This window comes from Balaenoptera borealis, assembly GCF_965194805.1.
Source record: "Balaenoptera borealis genome assembly, chromosome: 10".
Taxonomy (NCBI): Eukaryota; Metazoa; Chordata; class Mammalia; order Artiodactyla; family Balaenopteridae; genus Balaenoptera; species Balaenoptera borealis.
In genome coordinates, this window is record NC_138874.1 from 74,458,984 (window position 1) to 74,474,766 (window position 15,783).

At 34.0% G+C, this 15,783-nt stretch overlaps 1 long non-coding RNA gene across 1 annotated transcript in view; it reads left to right on the forward strand.

The window, feature by feature from the left end:
- LOC309604718 overlaps positions 1–15,783 on the forward strand; it is an 80,587-nt gene that overhangs the window by 25,436 nt on the left and 39,368 nt on the right. The gene's annotated exons all lie outside the window — the stretch shown is intronic.

Sequence of the window (15,783 nt, forward strand, 5' to 3'; positions counted from 1 at the left end):
ATTAACGTTTTGTTTTCTTTGGATATATACCTAGGAGTGGAATTGCTGGATCATATGGTAGTTTTGTTTTTAGTTTTTGAGGAACCTCCATACTGTTTTCCATAGTGGATATACCAATTTATTTTCCCACCAACAGTATGCAAGGGTTCCCTTTTCTCCACATCCTTGCCAAATTTGCTATTTGCGTTCTTTTTGATGATAGTCATTTTGATAGGTGTGAGCTGATATCTCATTGTGGTTTTGATTTGCATTTCTCTGATGATTAACAATGTTGAACATTTTTTCATGTGCCTGTTGCCCATCTGTATGTCTTCTTTGGAAAAATTACTATTCAGGTCTTTTGCCCATTTTTAAATTGGGTTATTTATTTTTTTGATATTGAGTTGTATGAGTGTTTATATGTTTTGAATATTAACCCCTTATCTGTCATACCATTTGCAAATACTTTCTTCCATTCATTCACTTACTTTTTCATTTTGTTGATGGTTTCCTTTGCTATGCAAATCTTTTAAGTTTAATTAGGTCCCATGTATTTATTTTTGCTTTTGTATCCTTTGCCTTAGGAGACAAATCCAAAGAAAATATTGCTGCGATTTATGTCAAAGAGTTTTCTGCCTATGTTTTTCTTCTAGGAGTTTTATGGTTTCCAGTCTTAAATTTAGGTCTTTAATCCATTGTGAGTTTATTTTTGTATATGGCATTAGAGAATGTTCTAATTTAATTTTTTTACATCTTTACATGTCCAGTTTTCCCAGCATCACTTATTGAAGAGACTGTCTTTTCTCCATTGTATATTCTTGCCTATTTGGTCATAGGTTATTTGACCATACGTTCACGGGTTTATTTCTGGGGTCTCTATTACGTTCCATTGATCTAAGTGTCTGTTTTTGTGCCAGTACCATACTGTTTTGAATCCTGTAGCTTTTTAGTAAAGTCTGCTTCAGGGAGCATGATACCTCCAGCCCTGTTCTTCTTTTCTCAAGATTGCTTTGACTATTTGGGATCTGTTGTGTTTTCATACACATTTTAGAATTATGTGTTTTAGTTCTGTGAAAAATGCCATTGGTATTTTGATAGGGATTCCATTGAATGTGTAGAATATCTTGGGTAATTTGATCATTTTAACAATATTAATTCTTCTAATCTATGAACTTGGTACTTGTCATCTTCAGTTTCTTTCATCGATATCTTATAAGTTTTCAAGTATATGTCTTTTACTTTATTCCTAGGTATTTTTCTGATGCAATGATAAATGGGATTTTTTTCTTAATTTCTCTTTCTTATAGTTCATTGTTGATGTACAGAAATGCAACATATTTCTGTATATTAATTTTGTATCGTGCAACTTTACTGAATACATTGATGAGTTCTGTTAGTTTCTTTAGGATTTTCTATGTATAATATCATGTCTGCAAACAGTGACAGTTTTACTTTCTTTCTTTTCAATTTGGGTTATTTTATTTCTTTTTCTTGTCTGATTGCAGTGGATAGGACTTCCAATACTATGTTGAATAAAAGTGGTGAGAATGGACATCCTTGTCTTGTTCCTGACCTTAGAGGAAATGCTTTCAGCTTTTCACTGTTGAGTATGATGTTAGCTGTAGGTTTGTCATATACGGCCTTTATTATGTTAAGGTATGTTACCTCTATGCCCACTTTCTGGAGAGTTTTTAATCATACATGGGTGTTGAATTTTGTCAAAAGCTTTTTCTGCATCTATTGGGATGATCCTATAGTTTTTATTCTTCAATATGTTGATATAGTTTATCACACTGATTGATTTCCAGATATTGAGTTCAGAAGAGTTCCTTTCTCTGCAATATTTTAGAATAGTTTAAGAAGGATAAGTATTAACTCTTCTCTAAATGTTTCTTAGACTTCACCTATGAAGCCATCTGTTTCTGGACTTCTGTTGGTTGGGAGTATTTTTATTAACTGATTCAGTTTTGTTACTGATAGACAATATCTTAACTTTGAATACTATATATATATATATATGGTACTCAATCTGTTTCTCTGTCTCTCTGTCTCTGTCTATATCTATCTATCTATCTATGTACCTACCTATCTTTCTACTATGTGCATAATGTATACCATATATACACAGATATATACTATATACACTGTATATTTTGTATGTATGTATATACACACACATACACAGGTTTGAACTGTTCAGGTCCACTTATCCATTGATTTTTTTCAATGGTAATTATTATTTCTTTTTGAAATGTTTTCTTTATATGGCTTCAGTCTCAGCACATTTTCCAAGTTTTCTTCCTCTTACTTGATCCATTCCTTCTGTGTCTTATTTGCTGTTCCCATATCTCCTTTCTAAACTTTAAACATTTAAGATTCTCAGAGCTTACCTGTCCTTACCTAGAGTGATCTCATTTAGCTTTAATCTTTTTGACCAACCCAATACTATGTACTGATAACCTCCAAATTTATTTCTACTTTAAGCCAAATATATGCTCCCTAAATATGTATTTTCAGATGTCTATTTGACACCTTTCTTAGAAACCTAATTGGAGTCTCAATATGTTCAAAGGTAACTCTTGGTATTATGCCTCAAAAGGAAAATCTTTCCCTCTTCTAGATGTCCCCACCTAAATTCACTGTACCTAACTGATTCACTTGCTCCTGCTAATATCCTGAGATTTGTCCTTAACTCCTCTTTTTCCTTCACTCCATAAATCCAATCCATCAGTAAGGTTTAGTCACATTATGTGACAGATCCCTCTCATCTTTACTACTATCACTGTACTAACCCAGGCCATCATCACTGCACTAGCCCCTAACTGTTCATCCTGCTTTCAATCTTGCTGTTAACAGCATTTTCTACACACAGTGACTAAAGTTTTTTTCATATGCACATCAGATCCCATCATTTTCCTGCTCAAAACATTCCAGTAGCTTCTTCTCACGTTTAGTACACAGTCTAAACTCCTTTTCCAGCCTTACAAAACCTTATGTGAACTGTCCCTTATTTGCCCTGGTAACCTGATCTCTACTGCTCTTTTCTTTCAGTATCCCTTAGTGCTTTAGCCATTTGCTATTCCTCTAGATATCATCACGGCCCGTCCCTCTATATCTTTCAAAGTTCTACTCAAATGTTGATTCATCCAAATACCTTTCCTCACCAACCTGCTTGAAATGGAACACCTCTGTTCCAATTTCTTTCACTCTGTCTCTAATTCTGCTTTACCATCTACATAACACTTAACTCTCTGAAATCAGTTTGTTTATTTGTTCCTCTTCTCATCCAATGAAAATCCTAAGAAGCAGGATTCTTATTTATCTTACTCAACATTGTATCCTAAATGCATACAAGGGTGTTTATAGCAGATTAATAATTCAATAACTACATGTTTAATAATAATTGAATGAATTGGTCAGGGTGATCATGCCAGTTTTTGGTTATTTAGATTCCTATTGCAGGGTTGTTTCTGAGACCACCTCAGGATCATTTAGCTTCAGGTAGCAGTTCCTTTTTCCTTCTCCATGGTTCTTTCACAGTTTCCAACCAAGGCTAAAGACGAGGTCTGAGGAAATTGCCCAGTTTACTGTGCTGTAAGGAGGACCCTGCTTACCTATAAGAAGAGAATTGACTGCATCTTTAAATACATCTATTTAGTTCATGTTGATGTTAGTAGTTACTTATTCGTTCTCCTGTTCAGTTAAAGGGTACTTTCAGGTTTGGCAACAATTCTAGCTGCTAATGACCGACCCAAGGCTACTTGGGTCCACAGAAGTGAGGACACGGAGCTCCTCTATTCTGAGGTTCAACAACATTAAGGGAAATCAGCAACAATGCTTTCTTCTTTATTGCTAATAATTACTTCCCTTCTGCCCAGCCCATATTCAGTGTCATCACATAACTGGAGAAGATATTGAAACTTGTCACAGACTTATATATAACTTGTCCATGATATAAAAACTGATAGAAACAGATTCACCTCCAAATGCTAGAAATTTAGTAAGCTTCACCATGTGACATAGTAATTTCTTTTTTTACTAAAAAAAATTTCTCTGTGTGAGGTAGGAATTAGCTTTTTTTTTTTTTTTTTTTGTACCCATGAGGAGACTGAGACTTATTGAAGTTGTAAAGTGTTTTATTGCTAGTGACAGCAGAGCCGTGATTATAGCTAAGAACCTTTTGATTCCAAACCCAGGGTATTTCCCAAAGGGGCTTTTCCCTTGTCTGCAAGAGAAGTACTCATATACCTCATCAAATATTATTGACCTGCTCAATTGTTTATATCTGATCCATTCCTTATAGACAAAGGGCCAGAACTGAATTGAGCCTCGTTTCCAAGCATCATGTCAAGAAGTATAACTACAGGAAAGGGAAGGTTTGATCTGATATAGGAATAGAAGAACTGGATTCTTAAAAATAGTTATATAGTGGGAAGAAGAGAGAACAGTTTGGGCTTCCATGTTTGGAAGAATTCAAAATCAGGACAATGGCAGTGTCAGAGGGCAAAACTAAGTCAAATGCTTTCTAAATTAGTTTCTTTCCTCCCTGGGAATTAAGGAATAAAAAAAGTCAGAGCTACTGGTTTATAATTAACTATATCAAAATTTTTTACATGATTATACATTGGTTGAATTTTTATAGTTTATTATCCAATCTTGAACCATTTTGAAAGTGAAAGGAACAAGGGCAAATGTGAAGTCACATGAGATGCTTGGGCTGTGAATTGATAATAGTTGAAACTACATGAAGCAATTCTCCCTTTGTTTTTTGAAGCTTTCCATACTAAAAATTAAAAGTTTTTGATAATATTTTCAAGTGTTGGGATGAAATTATATAACATAGAAATACGCATATTACTCTTTTAAGTATTAATGTATGCTTTTATTATTTAAACACTATATTCAAACCACACATATGTTGTCTTAGAGATAGTTTGAGAAAATAAATCCAAATACCACACACTTATATGACAGCACTCATACCTTGAAAATATTGAAACTGCCAGATTTATTACTTAATACCAATGTCATTGGACATAATCCTGATGTGACCTATAAAAGGGAGTGATATGTCTGTTTCTCACAGTGGTTCAAGTAGGTAATTAGCTGAAAAACTGGATATTTTGGTGTAATCCAGATTCAAACCAAGTGAAAAGTTCAAAAGAGTAAGCAATAAAGGGACAAATTATGAATCAGCACCAAACCTTATTACAATTATATTTGTATGAAAAGGAGTAGAGCAGATGTATTTTTTCTTGGAGTAGTGAATGAATATCAGCTGCTATAGAAAACCTTAACGTTTTATTATTTGAATTTTGGATACTTCTATAAGTAAACTCTTCTAAGCCTGATGAAAAAATTTACCAAGTGGAAATCGGAGTTTATTCCCTGATATGCTCAGAGACCTCTGATTAATTACCTTTTCCAGCCATTTCACTTAGGGCCCCTTGGCTTGGACTCAATATTGCTCATCATTATATTTTGTTCAGATACCTCATACAGTGGCTGGAATGGAATGTTTGCTCAGCAATTGTTTATTGAATATCTGATGAGCATTTTTTCACTCCCTTAGGATTCACTTCTGTACTATATTTCTTCATGGGAAGTGGTTGGATAAATTAAGGTGCTACTAGCTGATAATTTCAGGTATCAACTTTTTTAGTGCAACTCATCTCAGGCAAAGAATGACCACTTAAATTGGAATTTGGCTAGTTGAGAGAAAATTTGGAGAGAGACTTTAGGAAATTTCCAGAAAACTTTTAATAAGATTATATAGATAACAGTCGAAATAGCATTCTTTTTTTTTTTTTTTATAAATTTATTTATTTATTTATTTATTTTTGGCTGTGTTGGGTCTTCGTTTCTGTGCGAGGGCTTTCTCCAGTTGCGGTGAGCGGGGGCCACTCTTCATTGCGGTGCGCGGGCCTCTCACTGTCGTGGCCTCTCTTGTTGCGGAGCACAGGCTCCAGATGCGCAGGCTCAGTAGTTGTGGCTCACGGGCCTAGTTGCTCCGCGGCATGTGGGATCTTCCCAGACCAGGGCTCGAACCCATGTCCCCTGCATTGGCAGGCAGATTCTCAACCACTGCGCCACCAGGGAAGCCCCGAAATAGCATTCTTAAGTTTAAGAATAACCTCTGGTAAATAATGGCATTGGTCTCTTGTATTACCTGTAAAATAAAGAGGTGGACCTACTCTGGGTAAAGCTAATTCAGTTGCATACATATAAAATTATATATATATTATAGTCATAAGACTTCCCACTGCTCTACATGGGGTGGATATCCCTAAGAATTATAAAAGTTAGCTAGCTGAGATAGTTTTTGAATATGTTTTCCTCTCAGTGGGTTAAATAATTGTTCTCTTGGAAACAGCATACACTGTATTTATACAGCAATTGAGGTATACATTGCCTGTGGTTTTATTAAGCATTAAATGGGAAAGATAGTTTTAGTTTGATTCACCAAAAAATTGCTTCAGAAACATTAACCAAAGACATTGCATTTCTCTATTTTTATTCCCCTAGGCAATGAACTTGTGGGCAGCACAACGTAAGATGAATGACAGAGCCATGGAATATAGCTGAGGTAAGAATTACATAATTGCAATTCACACAGATAACATTTTCCTGAACTGCCATTATCTCCATCAGTTGATACCCACCATTTCTGAAATTATCCTACAGTTTTATCTACTGATGGGCTATGATCAAATTCAGAAACATGTGTGGTTGAGAGTTGAAAAGATATTAAAAAAATGAATCAGTCTTGCTTTGATTTGCAATTCTACTATATAAAGTCCATAATTCAAAAGATCTATTTCCCTGTATTTTCTACCACTCCATAGATAAATAAACGTTAGTTTGGATGAAATTGTTTTAATTGCACAAAATTCTTTCATGGTATGTGACTAATATCAAGGCTTGGAGTCATGATACCTGGGATAAGACTCTGGATGTCACTTATATTGCACAGGTTGCAACTCCCTGAACCATAGTTCATCTAAGAGGGCAGCTGAGATCTTGACCACCTGCTGTGTTACAGAGTGATAGGAAAATCACAGGAGAAAAGCCTGGGATGGGGGTAAAATTTGCTAATTTTGCCAAGCAAACTCCCAGGTAAACCACAAATCAAAGAGAAAGAGGTTCTGAGTCATTGAAACCTCTTTGTCCACAGTTTGGATCTTTATAATGTTCTCAAGGTCATTTTCTTTGATTGAGTAAATGTAGCCTAATTAGAAAAATGGGCATTTTATCAGTCTCTTAGGATTAACTTATCTGCTCTGTTTTTTGATGGGAAGTGTATTTCTTGTATTTCTGTGGAGTTTAGATGTTTCCAGAGTTAGCTCTCACGTAACTTTGCGAAAAGCAGGGAAGTTATTGTTTTCCCGTATTATAGTTATGAGGAACCTGAAGCTCAGAGATGTTAAGTGGTTTGTCCAGTAATTGACATCTAAAAATGGCAAAATGCTTTCATTTCACTCATTTACTTATCCATTCATTTAATACTTAAATATTTATGTAACACATTCTTTGTTTCAGGCTGTATATGGAACATTGTGTGTATAATAATGAACAAGGTGGGGGAATGCAGACAATAAATCTAATCAGGGAAATAAACACAAAATTATAACGTGAAAGATGTGATGAATGACAGAATAATAGATGAAGAACTTTCTAAATAAGTGACTTTTAGGCAGATATTAGAAATATACAACAAGAGAGGATGGAGCATATATTCCAGGCTTATAGAACAACCCTCGTGAAGGCTTCTGATCTGATCTTTATTGCAGATCATTGCCATAATTAGAATGCTGTGTGTGGGAGGGTTTGTGGGTGGGTTTATGCCTCTTGTGCAGGTCATACCTTCTCAAAACTCCACTGTCTAGCAATATCTTGGGTACAGTTTATCTGTGAATATAAAATGGGACGTATAGGAAAGGGAGACAAGAGAAATATAGTTGGTACCATTTCTGTTCATGGTTAGAGAACTTAGTCATCAAGGATTTCCAGTCCACTCTGCTAGCCCTGTTGACTTTAGCAAGACCCAGTCACCTAGTGTGAAGAGAAAGGGTCAGTATCAGCAAAAGTCAACATATACAGGGGCTTGTATGATTCCTTGCAAAATGGAACACTCAGTAAGTACTCTTGAAGGACAAGGTGATATCCTGGGGCTTTTCCCAAAGAGCTACAGTTTCAGATGGTTTTCTCAAGACCTGTATTCTGCCATTGAGGAGACCTGTAAGAATTTCCTAAAAGCATTGAAAACATGCATAAAATCTTTGAATGTCAATGTCTAACTGCTTGTCTCATTTACATTTAAGTCTGAGGGAAGATAGAGTATTTTAAGCAAAAATGGAAGAAATGGACACATTTAAAAAATCTCAAAAAGAGAGTGCCTCAGTCTCATGACGTTCAAATACTCAAATATTTTCACAAGTGGTGTTCTTATAATTTTAATAAAATATATGTGTAAGAAGGCAAAGTCAAATTTTTAATACTCTTATGGGGATACTATTTACTATAAACTTTATAATTCAATGGTTTTTATTAAATTTATGCAGATATGCAACCATCACCACAATCCCATTTTAGAACGTTTCCATCACCCCCCCCCCAAAATACTCTCATGCCCTTTTACAGTTAACCCCTATTCTCACCCTCAGCACTAGACAACCACCAATCTGCTTTCTGTTTTTATATTTTTGCCTACAAGGGAGAAACTTACTGAAATAGTTCTGTATGTCTTGTGCCTCATCTCCAACTGTGGCTACATGACACTTGCCAAGGATCTGAGGTCTTGTCTTTCCATATCACTCAGAGTGATTCAGGTTTTTAAAACTAAAGTGGGTATGGTAGGCAGAATATGCCCCCTCCTCCAAAGTTGTTCACAGCCTAGTCTCTAGAACCTGTAAATATGTTATGTTATGTGGCAAGGGGGAATTAAGGTTGTTAATCAGTTGACTTTGAGATCAAAAAATTATTCTGTATTATCTGGATGTGTCCAATATAATCGTAAGGGTTCTTAAAGGTAGAAGAGAGAGCATAGTTAATGACAATGTGATAATAACAAAAAAAAAAGTCTAACAGCTGTTGTTGGCTTTGAAGATGGAAGGGGGTCCCCTAGAATATAGGAAAAATCAAGGAAGTGGATTCCCACTAGAACTTCTAGAAGGAACACAGCCCTACTAACATCTTGATTTTAGCTAAGTGAACCCATTTCCAACTTCTAATCTTGAAAACTGTAAGATAAGAAATTCGTGTTGTTTTAAAGCTACCAAGTTTTGGGTAATTTGTGACAGCTGAGCAAAGCTGTTAATTATATAATGTTAGGGGACTAGAACAAGTGCCTCTTTTTGATACAAGTTTTCAAACAGTCTATCAAATCTAGTTACTGAAAAAGGGACCTGGCTAATTCTAGAGAAAAGGCTTGGCATTTTCTCTGAGTGCTTTTAACGGAAAATAGCAGAGTTACATAGGTTAACAAGTAATTGCTAACCGCAAGAACCTTGAACTGGAGTTGGTCCCTCATCTGGAATTTTCTGGCTCTCTGTTTCCCCTCTTCCTCAATATACACACATTTCTTGTCTGCCCCACATTTACTCATCTTCAAAGCTCAAGGTTCCAGGAGACTTTCATAGTGAGTGTCATAGGAAGGTAGGATGCTGGACTTTGTGCATTGCGCTGGAAAGGTTTCACTCTTCTTCACCTGCCCTGTGCTCATGAAGTTGTACTTCACAGGCTGCAGTTATGGATCCCCTTCTGTTTCTCTCTCATACTGGGTTCAGATAATGGCAGGCACTATCAAGAGAACAGAGCCATTTGTATTCCCTTCATCTTTATATTATCTATATATGGTAGTGCAACGTCTGAACATCAATAGTTAGTTAAACTTGAACTGATTTATCTGGAATACAAATTAGACCTCTTGAAGACCGAAGGAAAACAAGCATGCAAATGCAGAATGTTTTCCCAAAGCAATGGAAATACATTAAGTTGCCATCTATCACTCTTACATATTTTCATTGGAGATGGTGTACAGTTTTGCATTTTAGTCACACAATATCCTGAAAAAAATCCATATTGTATCAAAAAAAATGTGCTTTGTAAAAATGCCATAGAGAAATTATTTCAGTTTAATCTGACAAATTATACATGGCCACCACCCTTAGCCTTTCACTGGTTTCTTCAAAACTAAAACAAGATTGATGACCAGTAGTATTTATAATTACTATGAAAGAACTTATGAAATGGAAAATTGTAATTACATGCTTAATAATCTTAATATTTAATGTATTCTTTATTAATAGTTACATATGTTACTTTGTTTTTTATGGGGCAATATGATTTTTCCATTGCCTGTAGTAAATGTTCTTATCCTATTGCAATCAATGACTCTGATCTTTACAGTAGAAGTAATTAAAAATACCCTGAATATTTGTATATCTCTTGAAGGCAACTAGCTCAGTGGAGGACAATCTTTGGAAACTGAAACAAGGTTTTGTTTTTGGTGGGTTTTTTGGTTTTTTTGAGGGCTTCAGTTAAGATTTACCTAAGAAGTGATAAACACCATACTTCTTTAAAAGTATAACACTATAATAGCAGTGTTCTCTTCCACTGTGTTCTGTTTCCTCTGCTCTGCTCTTTTCTCTATCCCCCTCTTTCCCCTTTCTTCTCCTCTTCTCCCTTCCCAATTCTCCCTCCCCCTTTCCTCTCCCTCTTGGTCTCCATATCCATCTCCCTCTCTTCCTTTTTCCTAGCTTTTTTTCCTTCTTGCAGTACTTTTTCTTCATAGAGCTATTTCATCTTGAAACTTCGATGTTGCTAATGAACTTTTGAGACATCTCTTTGAAAATCATTAGAAAGGTTCAACTGCAATCTTATATACATTCTTCATTAAGAGAATGTTACATGGTTATTATAAATTTTCAACTGATTGTAATTTGTTTATTGTCAGGCTAGTAGCTACTTTTCTCACTGTGAGTTTTAATCACTCATACATGTTTTATAATTTGGAATAACTAAACATAGAAAATCATTGAGCAAAGCACGTTATGGGTTGTCATACCAGGATTTTGTTACTACTCTAAAGATGAAAGTGCTTGACAGATGCTGATTTTTTTGAAAACTGGAGTTTCAGTACAGCTTGAGTTTGTGTATTGTGTGTGCCTGTTATTTTAGTTTTAAAGAATGCCTTATGGGGATTACATTGATCTAAGACATTTATTTATCATTTATTTATTATTTATATTATTTACCTCTCTTAGTTTGCTATGAAGTTCTGCTTAATATTTAAAATAAGTGCTTACTACATGGTGAGTCTAGTAGTCACTCAGCAAACCCAGGGTTGGAGAGATTTAAATTAGTTTCTTAATGACTCACAGGGAATTATTCATCTGATTTTCTAATTTAGACTATGTAGTCTTCAGGTTTCCAGTCTCCATCTTTAGTCAGGAAGACTTTTTATCTTTCCAGTGCTTCAGTGGGAAAAAAAAAAAAAAAAAAGAGTAAAATATCACAGTTCATCCTCATTGCCTATGTTTTGTAAAGTTGCATTTAAAGTATTATTTGTGTATACTCAAATGTTTTTATTCAACTTTACTGAGACAAAATTTTCATAAAATAAATGATTATAAGAATGCAGTTTAATGAGTTTTGACAAATATAAACAGACTTACAAAACCACCACCAAAATTAAGATAGAGAATATTTTCATCATCTCAAAATATTTCCTCATGTTTCTTTTGCGGTCACTTTCCCACAGCCACTGCCTCAGGTAACCACTGATCTGCTTTCTATTACTTAGATTACCTCTGCCTAATCTAGAATTTCATAGTAATGAAATCATTGTATGTCAGTGTATACTCCTCGTTCATGTAGTTGTCTATATCAGTATAAATTATTCTTTTAAATGTATAAATATCATTCCACTGCATGAATATAATTTGTTGATTCACCTGTGGATGAAAATTTGAGTTCCTTCCAAATTGGAACAATTATAATTAAAATTTCTATACACATTCTTGTAGAAGTTCTTATGTGGGCACATATTTTTATTTCTCTTGTGTAAATGCCTACGAATATAACGAATGGTTTATATAGTAAGGGACTGTGTAACTTCATAAAAAACTGAGGAATCATTTCCAAAGAAGTTGTACCATTTTACACTCCCACCTACAATGGAGGAGATTTCTGGGAGCTTCACATCATGGAAACGTGGCTTGTCTTTCTAATTCTACCTACCCTAGTGGTTTATAGTGATATCTCATGGTTTTAATTCACATTTCCTTGATGATTGATATTATTGAGCTTATTTTTATGTTCCAACTGTTTGTTTAAATATCTCTTTTCTGAAGTGCCTGCTCTTACCTTGTATTAACAGATATAAAGATATGCATATTTTCTACTTCATCTTTTGTCATTTTTGGTACATTGTTTTTCAAGAACTTTGTCAGTTTTATCTAGATTGTTTAATTTGCTGGTATAAACGTGTTCATAGTAATCCCTTTATCCCTTTAGTGTTTTAAGGATATATAGTGATTTTTCATTTTTGATATTATTTTATGTTTTTCTCTTTTTTAATTTTCATGGCTATTACTTTTAGGAGTTTATCAATTTTATTAGTATTTCTACAGAAACTTTGTATTAGTATTTCTACAGAACCTGTTTGTTTATTTATTTTTTCTTGGTTTCTGTTGTACTTCATTGATTTATTCTCTTCATTATTTGCTATGTGCTGCTTTCCTTGGTTTGATTTGCTCTTCTTTAACTAGGCAAATAATAAGAAATCTTAGATTATTATTGAATTTTTCCTTCTTTTCTAAGTACTTAATGCAGTAAATTTCTCTACAGATTGCATCAGCTATATCCCATACATTTTGATATGTTGTGTTTTATCTTTAATTTTCTTTCACTTCAAAGTAGTTCCACACTTTTTTTCTCTTATTTTTCTTTGACTCATGGTATTTGCAAGTGCTGCTCAATTGCCAAATATGTGTTTCTTTGTTTTGGATATCTTTTCATTTTGATTTGTAACTTAACTCCAAGTGCTCAGAGATAAGACTGTATTTTAAAAATTCTTTGAAATTTGTTGAAACTTTCTTTATGCCTTGGACTATAACTTATTTTGCACATGCTTCCACTTGAAAAAAATGTGCGTTCAACAATTACTAGTATAGTGTTCTAGAAATATCAACTAGGTCAGTTTGTTTGATAGTGTTATTAAAATATTCTCTGTTACTTATTTTTGTCTAATTGTTTCATCAACTCCCAAAAATGGATCATTAAATTCACTAAGTATGATTGTGGATTTGTTCATTTCTTCCTTCATTCTTATTAATTTTTGCTGTGTTATTAGCTGTGTACACAACAAGGATTGTCACATCTTACTGATAATTTGCTGCTTGATTTCACTTTGAAATGACCTTTTTATATCTTGTAATGTTCTTTTTAGTGAAACATTGATATTAACATAGGCCAGCTTTCCTTCTATTAGTGTTTCCATGGAATGTCTTTTCTAAATCTTTTAGTTTCCATTCTTTGTAAAGTATTCCATTATTTCACCTATCTGGTTTTATATTCAAAGCATTTTTTTTTACTTGTAAACAACATATTGACATAGTTCAGTCTTATTTTTTTAATTCAGTCTGTCGATATCTGCCTTTTAGTTGTAGTTTTTACTATATAAAATATAATTATTGATATGTTTGGTTTAAGTCTACCATCTTGCTATTTGTTTTATTTGTCCTATAAATCCATTTAATCTCCTTTCCCTTGCTATTGTTTCATACATTCCCTTGCTATTTTTGTCATACATTTTACTTAAATGTTATAGGCATGATAACACATTATTAAAACTTTTGCTTTAAACAAATGATTTTCTTTATAGTATTTAAGAAAGCAAAACAGTCATTTATATTTAACTATCTACCATTTCATCATTTCTTCATGATATGAATTTCCATCTGATATAATTTCCCTTTTACTTGTAGATCTTCATTTCATATTATTGGTGGTATGATTCTGCTGGAAAAAAATTTTTTTCCCCAGTTTTATCTTACTCAGGAGTTTCTGAAATCTCTGTTTAGATTTTTCCACCTTTCAGTTTATTTCTTATGCATTTAATCACACTCTTGCATTACTCAGTTAAGAATTCTGCCAGAGAATTTGAGGGAAATTTCTATGCAAATACTGAGGCTTACCCACTATGGTTCCCTTTACTGGGGGTGTTCCTATTCATTTTCCAGCTGTCTGGTAGCCCAATATTCTGACCTCTAACTCTTTAGATGAATAAGACTGCTGCTGTCTGCAGATAAATGCAAATACTCTCCTCTCCAGGGTGACTTTTTTTTTCCCCCCAGTGGCTATCCCTTTTAACTCTGGGGCCAATGGGCTGAGGCTTGAATCCCAGCTCTGACACCTACCTGTTAGTTGGGCTATCTCAGGCAAGTCACTTAACACTTCTGAATCTTTTGTAAAATGAAGAAAATGGGATCTTCCAGGATGAATTGATTTTAGGATTCAAGATTCTTAGATATGTATGCATATATTTACATATCTCCCCTAGGAGCATTGGTTTAGTATTTATTAATTCAGTGTTCATAGTGACTTTATAGAACATTACTACCAGGAATATCAAGAATTGAAGGCATACCTAGAATTTATACTGGTTACTGACAGGATATTAAAATTATATAAACAGAGCTGTCATTAACAAAAGAAGAAATCTGTTGATGCTTCTCCTTATTTTTAAGGACACTTCCTGGTAGTAACACATATTTTCCTATACATCTTATAGCCTGGTACATAATAACATCATTACACCTAACTGTGAGTGATACTTGAAAATATAGTCTTTTAGCTCAACAAAAAATAGCCTATTTGTTTTCGTAGGGAAAAATAGGAGATAGGTTAATTAGAAGCATCTGAGGGTCTATGCCATATAGGCAGTGATAAGAATAATTCAACAGAAATAAAAGATGCAGAACTTACCCTTATAGAAGAACTCAAATCTAATTGAGAAACCAAGACTATAAAGTGGAGATCAATGAGAACATTTAAAATATAACCTAATGGTATGGGTTTTAAGAAGCAAAGAAACAAAATGAGAAAAGGGGCAGCCCAGCTGCAATGAGAATGTAGAAATAGGTACTGAATGAATATTTATTGAGTATATGAAAGAATAATTGTGTAATTAAATATTCAATTCAAGGAATAATCAAAATATCACTGCTAAGAGAAAGAGTATTTAGTACTCTTTTTTACAATTGATATCATAATATCAACTTAATGTTACCTAAATCTTTGACAAAGCAGGGAAACATTGGATGTCTTGATATGCAATCTTCATCGAATATCCTGTATCCTAAAATGAACGAAAACCTTAAAAGTTTATCTTATCCTTTTATTTTAGCCTGATAACCAGTTGTCACCCCCATTTTATAATAAGGCTTGTTAAGTATTTTATCTATGGGAAATCTCTTTATAAGTCATGACTCAAAATCTAGAGGCAGGACTGATTTCTTTCAGGGAGTAACTTTTCCATTTTACTGTTTATAAGTACTAATACTTAGTGTTAATACTTTTGGTGATTCGGGTAATAATTTATGTATGAAAAGCATTTTTTGTTAAGTTTGTGCCCCATCCTTTCTCAAAAGGGATAAAGGTGAAGTGTTTCAAGTATTTCAGGGAATTCTCAGCCATAAATTAGTATGAAATGTCCCAAGTGCAGATACCTTCCTTTCCCCCCAATAATATTCCTCTTAACAAAGCTTACAGATATGGCATCTCCAGAAACAAGGCCAACCT